Below are 11532 nucleotides of genomic sequence, written 5' to 3'. Positions count from 1 at the left end.
CTTTATGTGAAATCGCTGCTTAGCCAGCATGTTGAGATATTAAATGCTGAAAAGAAAAAATATGACCTGCCATAAATTCTCATTACACACGTTATTGCCTTAATAATACAAGTACAGATAGGCCCCTAAAGAATTTTCTGATTTGTCATCAGTATTCAGTTTTAGCTTTTGATTTATTAATTTGTTCTTTTTTTCTTGTGTGCTTATGGTAAGCGTTTTAGAAAATGGATAATGTTTTTGAAGGGAGGAAGAGAAAAATCACCATAAATCCCACCACCCAAAGAGAAACCATTTTTAGCAGTTTTGAGTATGTGCTTCAACCTTTCTTTCTTTTTTAAAAGTACATTTTCATTTCTATCTAAGTAATACATACAGTTACACGTCAGATGGTACAGAAAAGTTTACGACAAAAAGCAAGTGGGCTCCATCTCAATCTCCTCATACTGTCCCACTTCCCAGAAAGAACATACTTCAGTGGATTCTGCTTCTCGTGGTGATCGCCTCCCTGGCTCACGTTCTGTGCTGTCCAATATGCTGACCGCTACCCACATGTGGCTCTTTAAATGGAAATTCATTAAAACTACATAAAAATAAAAAGTCAGCTTCTCAGTCTCACTAGCTACATTCGAGTACTCCATGGCCACATGTCGCCAGAAGTTACCATGCTGGACAGAGCAGGAATAGAACATTGCCATTATCGCAGAAACTTTTATTGGACAGTGGCGCTCAAGATAAAAATGCGCTTTTCCCTTTATCTCTTGACTTGTCAATTTTAGGCAGTAGTAATGGCCTCAATTCTGTTTCTACTCAGATATATTTTTAATAAACTTTTTAGAAAAATTCAAGTATAACATACATACAGAAAAGCATATCTGTCATTAATATAAACCTTAAGGACTTACCACAGAGTGAATAATCCAGGTAACTGCCCCCCAGAGCAATAAATAGAATGTTACAGAGACTTCCCTGGTGGCGCAGTGGTTAAGAATCCGCCTGCCAATGCAGGGGACACGGGTTTGAGCCCGGTTCCGGGAAGATCCCACGTACCACGGAGCAACTAAGCCCGTGTGCCACAACTACTGAGCCTGCACTCTAGAGCCCATGCGCTGCAACTACTGAGCCCACGAGACGCAACTACCGAAGCCCGTGTGCCTAGAGCCTGTGCTCCACAACAAGGGAAGCCACCGCAACGAGAAGCCCGCGCACCGCAAAGAAGGGTAGCCTCTGCTCACCGCAACTAGAGAAAGCCCAGGTGCGGCCAAAAAAAAAAAGATTACAGGGAACCCAAACTCCCTCTCATGCTCGCCCCCAATTACTAACTACTCTCTCAATATCCCAACTTCTACGGCCCTGAGTTGGTTTTGCCTGTTTGTAGTCTTTAGTATCTGGCTTCTTTTATGCAAATTATGAATGAGGAAATCATCCATATCGTATGACGGAGAATTCATTCATTGGAATAGTATTGTTGTGTAGTTTGCATCGTATGAATATGTTACTACAGTTTCTTGATTCTAATATTTAGGGACATTTGAGCTGTTTCCAGTTTGAGGCTATTATGAATCGTGTAGCTGTGAGCATTCTTGTCCATATCTTTTGATATGCATGCCTACACATCTCTGTTAGGTACCAACCTAGGAGTGAAACTTCTGGGTCATAGGTATGAATGTGCTCAGCTTATTAGATCTTCCTAAGGACATTGTACCAGTTTATGCTCAGCAGAGTTTGAGAGTATCAGCAGGTATTCCACATCCCCAGTTAGGGATGAAGAAGTATTGATATGCTAACAATTACATCATTATCTTTTAAATTTGCATTTCCCCGATAACTAATGAAGTTTAACATCTTTTTAGATATTGATTATTTGGATATTGTCTTTTTGTCAAGTGTCTGAGTCTCTTGCCTATTTTACTATTGGATTGATTTTCAGTCTCTTTTTAAAACATTGGCTTGTAGTTATTCTTAATATTTTATGGATATAATCTCCTTTCACTTACATGTATTCTCAGACTGTAGCTTTCCAACACCTTTTGCTGATGAAAAAGTTCATGATTTTTAATATAGCCCAAAGTACTAGTCTTTTTCTTTTCCTTTATGGTTAATGCTTTTTGTGTCTTATCTAAGGAATCTTTCTCTACCACAAGGTCATGACTATATTCTCCTATATTATTTTCTAGAAGCTTTATCATTTTTCACATTTATGTCTATAACTGAGATGGAATTTATTTTTACATATGATGTGAGGTAGGAATCAAATTTCATCTTTTTCAATATGGGAGTCAATTGGATGCATATAATATCTTTTAAAAAAACTATTCTTTCCCATTGCATTTCAATACCACCTTTATCACAAGTCACACACACACACACACACACACACAGAGCTCCGTTTCTGAATTCTCTGACAAGAGATAGATAAACTAAGGCCAGCTGCCTCTTTTTGTAAATGAAGTTCTATTGTAACACAGCCATACCATGTGTATTGTCTTGGCTGCTTTCAGGCTACAACAGCAGGTTTGGGTTGTTGTGAGAGATCATGTGACTTGCACAGCCTAAATAGTTTTTACTATCTGGTGCTTTTCAGAAAAACTATATGACCTCTGCATTCTGTTCCTTTTTTAAAAAAATCATTCTTTCACTAATGCTATTCTGACTTAATCACTGTGGCTTTACCCTCAATCTTGATTGTTGGTAGCGTAAGCCTTCCAGTTTTGTTCTTCAAGATTGTCCTGGCTATTCTTGAGCCTTGGTATTCCCACATAAATTCTATTCAGATATATTTTGATTATAAAAATGTTCTTACACAAATTACATAGAAAGTTCTGTAATTTGTTTTATAAATTACTTAATATATAGTGGAAATCTTGCCATGATATTAAATGTTCTTCTGCAACATTATTTTTAATGACTTCATTGTATTCAATTATACAGATAAACTATCATTTACTTAACCAAACACATTGCTTGGCCATATGTTTTTCTTCTTTTCCTATCATTAGATTGTAAATTGCTTCTTTAGCTTGTTCATACTCTTTTACTAAGTAATTCCACTTATAGGAATTAACCAAAGTTAATTATCTTAAATGAAAAATGATTGCATGAAGATGTTTATCACAGGATTATTCATAATCATGAAAAATTGGAAGGGACCAATTCACTGACATTTGGTAGATGGCTAATTATGGTATTTCCACTTATTAGAATATTATGCAAATGTTTAAAATAAGGAAGTTTAAAATGCTCAGGGAAACTGAAAATTATTATGTTTTATGCAATAAAGTACATATGTATGTATACTCTTTAATTCGGAGTATGAAACTATGGCCCTTAGAAAAAGATCTGGAAAGATATACACCAAATTAAAGTTAGTTAATACCAGGGAGTAGCATTTGCTAGGGGAGGGGAGGGGTAAGTACTATTTGTTTGAATATTTTATAGAACTTATAGAAAAAACTTTTGAAAACCATTTTAAAAAATAGGTTGTGTGATGCATAGAATGATAAAACAGCAATGCCCTAAGGAAAAGATAAGCCCTCTGTAAAGAGTAACACTAAAGACTTGCTTAGTTTTAAGCAAGTGCATGAACAGAGTCTAATATTTAAAGGGAGACTGAAGCATCCCAGCTTGGCAGATGAATATAGCACAGGAACATGGAACCCACAGAGGAAAACCCCAGTAAGACCAGAATTATCTCCTAAGTTGCCCTGGATACCCTAATCACTAGCACCAAGTGAACACAGACTGGAGACCGGGGATCCTTAGAGACTAGTGGATATACTCAGAGTAAAGGGCATGTGGTTCTCATTTCAGAGCGCGGGCTCAAGGTGATCCTGGAAGAGACTGAATGTGACCATGGAAAATGCTTTCCATAGGGCTTGTGAGTATCTTGTGGGACCATAAAAACAGACCAGTGTCTGGTAGAGGGGTGGGAATTTTCTCTGAAGAGGTAAATATCCCCATAGCCAATTATCTTGGGAAATGTTCATGAGATGGTCTTTGGACTAGTGGAGAGAAGAACCTCTCCCTTCCCTCTCACGCTTGTACCAGGCAGGTGCAGCCGAGCCTAGACGTTGAGGGAAGCCTGGAGAAATTCTGGTGGTGGACCTGACCCATCTCTGGCCATCAAGAGGCAGGTGGGATGGAGCAGCAATGTGGAATAGTAAGTGGTAGCAACAGCATCAGCAATAGAACAGAAGGGCTGCCCCTACAGCAGCCGACATCCACATCTGGAGGCAATGTTTGCAGAAGCAGACCTCTCACCTCAGCGGGCTCACGTCTAGGGTCAACACTTCCCCACACCCTTGGGTGCTGGACTCTCATCACTGCACCTAATTTGGATTGTGCTGCCCTGCAGAGTAATGGTGAGTAAGGGTTTCACTCATTAATAACAAGCCATAGAGTCCTACAAAATGACTCTGTTAGCCCTGGCAAGCGGCCAGCCTTTCTCTTCCTTCTTTGCCAAAAAATTAATGAGACCATTTATTGGAAGGTAGAAAGCTAACCACTGCATTTGGTAGTGTTGTAGGTCAAACTGCTCACATTCTGCTCCACTTACGCTTCCATCAGGAAGTAGTAGAGGAGAAAGACCCTGGTCACGTGCTAGGTATTCTTTCCAAATGTTATTTCTCTTAATCTTCACAAAACCCCCTGGAGAGCAGGTATTACTATTAGCTCCTTTTTTACAGAGAAGGAAACTGAGATATAAAATGATAAAGAAAACTGACTGAATTACACAGGTGGTATAAGTGGCAGAGTGGGGATTTGAGCCAGTTTATCAAACTCCAAAGGTTATCTCTTGTCTCTCTCTTCATCATAACATCCTCCCTCCTGTTTATTGATGTGCAGAGAGCACTTAAAACAATGTCTGGCAAATAGCAAGTGTTCTATAAACAGTAGTGTCTCCTCCTGGGATTTTACTGTGAGGTCAGTGTTGGTCCCCCTAATTCCTGAGCCTGAATTTCAGTAATTCAACTTTGTTGGAGGAAAATATAGAAACCTAGAAGTTGTGACTGGGTGAAGGAAATTTCCACACCTATGGCTGAAATCCTTAATCTGAAAGGATTTCAGAAATTAGTGGCCTGTCGGATTCATTTATGCAAAATAAAACATTCAGATCCAACTTCACTAAAACAGAACGCATGCAGTGGATTAAGTGCTTTAAAAATGCAAAGCAGGTTCTAGAACTTATTGAACTCTTTTCTTAATTAAGCAAATCTTTTATCCAACAAAGGACAGGAAGGTTCACGAGTTTCAGATGATCTCAGTGATTTCCATTATTGGTGGCTCAGGAAGCAAAATGGACTCTTTCTTGGCAGTCACGTGGGTTCCTCTGAGGTTCTGGAAAGGGCAGAAACAGCAGGGGAGAGCAAGTCTGAAATTGGGCAGGAAATGACAAGTCTACGTGAGGGCCATCTCAGGATGGGCCCCTTGTTGCAGCAAAGCACCAGGTAGGGCAGTGAGGGTGTCTGGTGAGTGAGTGGCCCTCCCATCACTCCTAGATTCTCTTTCCTTTAGAAGGGCTCCCACTTGGCTTCAGTTTTTGCCACTGTCTAATCCCCTGGGGGTGCCACCACCATCTTTGACGACTGGCCTTGCAGAAATGGAAATATCTTTTACGACAGTCTGACTTCCCAAATAAACTTCACTAAATAATAAGAACAAAAAAGAGAAGATTATATAAAGTGCAAGCAGCATAAAGATAGACTTAGAAAATGATGTTTTATATTTGTTTCTTTTATTCTAACCTACATGACTTCTGGCTCCGAAGGTTTGCTTCATTTCACATGTCCTGTGTGTCTTTCCTCCTATGCACATGCTGGGCTGTTTCCACCATACCCAAACCTGCAGCTCAGACATCCTTGAGCCTACAGGGAAAATGACTACTTCCCCGCCAGCACTCCCCGTAGTCTAGTCTCTGGTCGGAGCTGATGGCCTTGTTCTCTCCCCAGCTGATGAACAGGCCTCTGGTGGTTGATACACACACAGAAAAGAAACTCCTCAGATGAGAACCCTGTTTCCTACTCACAAAGGTAGGCTTTTTCCATTTAGATTCCAATGGAATAAACAATACCCTCTCTATCAGACACAGGATAACAGAAACATAATTTTTTTACAAAGAAGTATTATGATCATAGCAAAGATTTTTTTCCTGATTCAATTCCTGGTGGTGCATAATCACACTCTCATTTCTTACAAAGTACCTTCTAATAATAAGGCCCCATTGCTGATGGGTTTTTTTCAACATTATAGGGTGTCAGCCTTTGGCCAGGCAGTGATGGGTCCTTTATTTGTGATTTATACATTACTCAGAAGATACAAGTTTTCTGGGATTTTGATCAAGAATTCCAAACTGTCAGTAAAGCAATTTCACAAGCAAATATCACAGACACAGCTTGAGTTCTGTGGGTGTTCGTACTATGAATGTGTTTTTACGTGCTCCATAAGCAGGTAGCAAAGGACCAGTCATTAAAGGGTAATAAGAGACAGTACCCGCTTCTGTCTGCAAAGTCACACCAGATAGATGTCTGCTAGAATGTAAATAGCCATGGTCTCTGTGAAACAACAGCATATAGTGACAGAGAAGATAGTCTGTGATTAAAATACAGCTGGAGCAGATGTAAACAAAGATGACTGAGATAAGAAAGAATTACAAAGAAATTAAAAATGCAGGAGTAGAGGACTGACAAGCAGAAGCAGCACTGCAGAAAATCAGATCAGTGATGTGGAGAACAAATTTCAGAGGGTCTCCCAGGATTTGGAGAAAAAAGATAAAAGAGATGAAAACAATAAGGAACAATATGATAGTTATGAAAAGTAGAAAAAAGAGATCTAGTCTAAGAATAATAGAAGTTCTTGATTAAAAAACAATTAGAATAGAAACAATAATCAAAGACACATTGAAGAAAACTTTCCTGAGCTCAAAAACAAATAGGTCTTTATATTTTTAAAACACTTTATTTTGAGTGATTTTAGATTTATAGAAAAGTTGTAAACACAGAGTTCTTGTATACCCTTTACCAGGTTCCCCCTAATGTTAACACCTTCCGTAACCGTGATGCATTTGCCAAAACTAAGAAATTAACATCGGCCCATGACAGTCAACTACAGACTATGCGATTTTCACCAGGTTTTTCACTAGTATTCTTTTACCGTTCCAGGATTCAATCCAGGACACCACACTGCATTTAGCCTTTATATTTTTATAAAAATTGAATTGCAGTGGGAGACCAAAACACTGAGCTATCTATTTGAGCTTTTCAAAAGAGGTCATTCCTCATACCTCACCCTGTCTCATTCCCAACTTCCCCCACTTCTGATTTTTCAATTCCTCCTGAGTTTTCTCCTTGCCCGTTAGATCTGATGTACACTATGACTTTAGAACTTCTATTAATAATTACTTTATTCTCCATTCGCACTGAACTGCCTCAGGGGCCTCGGGTCATGTCCCTCTCTGTCCCCTGTTCTATTCCCAGCACCTTCTCACCCATGCTCCAGCCTCAGGGGCACCGTCACCCCAGCCTCCCCTGAATTTCTCTGCTACTATGTATTCTAGCTGAAAAGACAATTTAGGTCTGGAGAAGTCAAAGGAAAAATGAAAAATCAAAACTGTTTCTATTTGCACGCAGCTTTATGTGCTTCCCTCTTTCCCTTGATAAATGTTTGATCCTTTGAAAATGCCATTATTTCTGTTTCACAAAAGAAAAGAACTCTCCGTGGCTGGGTTTGCAGGGCTGGTTCTCTGTTGGGTATTGTCCTGTGAGTTCACCAGCTTTCCAGAGACGATCACACTTGGGAATGCCCACCTGTGCTAACAAACTCTCTAAGAAGTGGAAATAAAATCAGAACACTGATTCACTGATTTATAAAGAGCAATACTCCTGGCAGACGAATCCATCATTGCATGGACCTGACCAGCCAGTTCCCTAGGAGCCAAATTACTGGATGGCTGCTTGTGTGTATGGGAGCAGAACAAGGGAGTTATAGAATTTGAAATTTTAATGGCATTAGGCCCTAAAAAACTGATGCCTCCATTTCCCCAGGGAGGACAGGCCTGTCCAGTGGCTTGGGCACTCTCCCGGCCTGGCTGGGCACTGGCTCCTCTGGGCACTGTTTGAGCAGCACTTTTTCTCTTTGTGCTTCCACAGCTGCCCCGTCCTATGGCTCATGCATGCTTTCTCTAGATATGACCATAATTTTCCTCAATTCATCTCTGGGTCTGCAAGTCATACTGGTTCGTTAAGCTGATGATGGTTCTGATCAGTCGTATGGGAAACTGAATTTTAACCCTCAGAGACTCACTTCCAAGTCCCCGTGTGGGTATGTACATATGTGTGTGTGTATATGTGTGTGTTACTTACTGTCATGTATGTTCTTTGTGTTCCCTTGAGTGTAGCTCTCCCTGACCCCAGCAAAGTGGGGAAGACCACAAATAGAACAGCAGGAACCCCCCATTTGCTAGGCCCAGGTCAGGGAGTAGATACAGAAACCACCTAAACAGACCCAGTCCCTGCCCTCGTGGAACTTGTGGTCTTGTAGGCATACTGCCATTAATAAAATAACCGCACAGATCATGGAAACATTAGTGAATGCTGTGAAGGAAAAGGACAGGGAAGCACGGACCAACTAAAGAGAGACTTGCTCTAGCTCTGGAGGTCGGGTAGGAATTTTCTGAGAGATTCACACTTGAGCTGGTATTTAAAGCTTGAGTAGAAGTTAACTAGAGGAACAGAGAGGACAGAGGGCTGGACGTCTTCCAGACTCACTCTCTACCCTTCTCCTTCCTGCTCCATTCACCTGGGGGCTGACAACCTGGGAATCCACCACAGGCTTCCCTGCCACCTTGGGCTTTCTGCTGGGGAGCCCTAGCTCCCTAGGGAATCAAAGGGAAGGAGGAGCCTGAGATAGCGCTCAGGGCTCCTATACCCTGTCTTCTTCCCAGTGGAATTGCCTTGGGGAGGCAGGAGTCCTGTGCTGGGTCCTGTGCTCTCTCTCTCCAGCTGTGCTGCCCTTTGACCCATGAGAGAGGGCCCCTGCCGTGGGCACCATGCTTTAGTGCTCTGGTCCTCCCCCAGCTGCCCACCTGCCCGTGGTGTGAGAGCCCCTGCCCTTCCGTTTTTCGTGCCCACACCCCATCTCTCTTCTAGAGTATGGACCACACCAGCAGCGTTCTGAGCCCTAGGCTTCAGGGGTTGGCCAGAGGGTTGCGTGGTGCATGTGTGGTGGGTTCTAGGGGCAGCATGGCCATGAAGGCTGGGGTGTCCAGCTGTATGAATGAGATCACATGTGGTTATAGGCAGAGGCAGGGATGGGAAGAGAAGCGGGTGGGTTGTGAGCCAGGGGCTCGGGCCCAGATATTCCCCTTCTGTCATGTTGTTCCCACACAGAACTCTGAGCAGTGGGAGACTTCTAAATTCAAACTCAGTCTTACAGGTTGTTCTAAAGGTTTATTTGCCAGGGTCAACTGATAGAATAGTTGACCTTGGCTATATTTCATTTAGCAGTTTGTTAGTTTGAGTTATGACTTTCAAATATTTAGACATGTGGTTTGGGAGGCCTCCAAGTGTTCTTATCCTGCGCCCACAAGTGTGTGGGCTGAGCTGCTTCCAGGGACCCCTCCCGCCCTCATCACTTGTCTCTTTGGACCTAAGGGTAGGATGCCGCAGGCACGCGTCCCCTGCACCCACACCTTTGTGAAGGGCCCCCTGCAAGTAGACCCTCCTTGAGTTATACTATTCTGAGTAGGCCATCTGTCTCTTGTCAGGACCCTGATTGGTTCAGCAGGTGTTACAGACAGAAGGAACAGCATGTGAAAGACACACACACACACACACACACACACACACCACCTCTTTTTGTTTATACCTTTCATTTCTCCTGCAAGCCATTAGTTGTAGGAAATAAGGTGGTGTGTGTGTGGGCAGGAGGGCTAAGGGTTATTGTGGTTGTTAAGCTAAAGTGTATGTGTGTGTATGTGTGTGTGTGTGTGTGTACATGCGGAGGGGGTTGCCGTATCTCAGCTCACGTAGTGCTTTCTCTCCCAGCCCTATGAAAAGTGAGGACTCACCAAGCCCCCTCTGCAGACCTTGGCTGGCATGAGCTAACCCCTGGCATCTTCAGATGCTCCCCAGGCTGGCTCCAATTGCCAGACCAGAGAGAAGGCAGTGCCATGGCTCATCTCTGAAGCTCCTCCCTGCAGGACAATTGGATTCCTGTCCCCTCTTGCCCCTCTCCTCAGGGACTCTACTTGCCCAGTTCTGCTCACTTGGCCTTCCTCACTTCCCAAGTTCCCCAGGAAATATGGAAGTGTCTCTCCTCCTAAGCAAGTACCTGAAGCCAGCTCAGATGAGGTCATGTGCACGAATGTAACTGGGATGCTAGACAAGCACCGCTGGTGGTGTAATCAAAACACAGTTGTATTTTTCTCTCCCGCAATCTTTTGCCATTTATTCAGTAGGGATAAATCTGCCTCTGCCCGGGATGAAATCTCGAGCAAGCACACAACTCTTCTGCTCACTCCCAGGTAATAGATGTGCCTAGGTCACTTTAACTTGCAAACACAGTCTAATTTAGTAATTAGGTTCAGTCCCAAACTCTAATCTTGGTTTAACTTGGTGTCTTCTCCTTCCCTTCCCCCAGCTGAGGCCAACTTTAGGGTGGGAGACTGCAATGGGAAACAGTGTGGTAGTGTGGCTGGGTCCCCACTTCTCTGCCCAGGGCTTCTCACTATCCAATCTCCTCAGGTGGAGGGAGGGTGGAGTTGGTGGGAGTAGGAGAGGTCTTACTTGAAACGTGTGGTCTTATCTGATGTCAGGCTCTCTCCGCCTCATAGATGTTTGAGCTGACCTATTCCCTGCTGGGGTGTTCTCTCAGACTCTCTGGAATTTGCTGTTGGGTCCCTCTTGCCCAAATTTCTCTTCACTCAGGGACATGCATTTTTTTTATGGGTGGTAAACTCCTTGCCCTCCAGTCAGATGTTAGAACCCCAGGCTGCTCTTCTTGAGTTCAGCCCACATGTGTTCCATGGGAAAATACTTATCCTTGCCAGACAATCTCTAGAAGGGCAAGACATCTGTGGTGAAGGCAGCAACCTCTCCTGGGTCCACCAGAAAAACAAGGGGGTCAGCCTCTTAGTCTCTCCATCCTCTAGATTTCCCAGGCACTGCAGGTATGCATATAAGATTGTCCCTGGATCCTTGATTCAGTTCTCTTCCTGTGTCCATCTCTTCTTTGGCTGTCAGAAAGTTCAGAAGTAAATTCGCAGCTCCACTTTTTAATCATGTAGCAGTCCTGCAGCCTGTACATCTGTGTTTTAATTTTTCTGCTGAATCATGTCTAGGAGACTGTTGCAGGCCAGTTTTCCTGGGGAAGCAGACTCTGAGATGGAGGTCTGTGTGCAGGAAATGTATTGGAATGTCTTGTTAGTAAGACCTGTAGGGGTGGGAAAGAAGCAGGACTGGCAGATGAGAAGGGGAACTGCAGCGCAATCATAGCAAAAGTCTCGGCCAGTTCTTGGAGAGCCCTGTTGTCTTGGACGGT

Source organism: Pseudorca crassidens, chromosome 9 (genome assembly GCF_039906515.1).
Source record: "Pseudorca crassidens isolate mPseCra1 chromosome 9, mPseCra1.hap1, whole genome shotgun sequence".
NCBI classification, from domain to species: Eukaryota; Metazoa; Chordata; class Mammalia; order Artiodactyla; family Delphinidae; genus Pseudorca; species Pseudorca crassidens.
The sequence above is the reverse complement of the archived record's forward strand: the minus strand, read 5'-3'. Positions refer to the sequence as shown.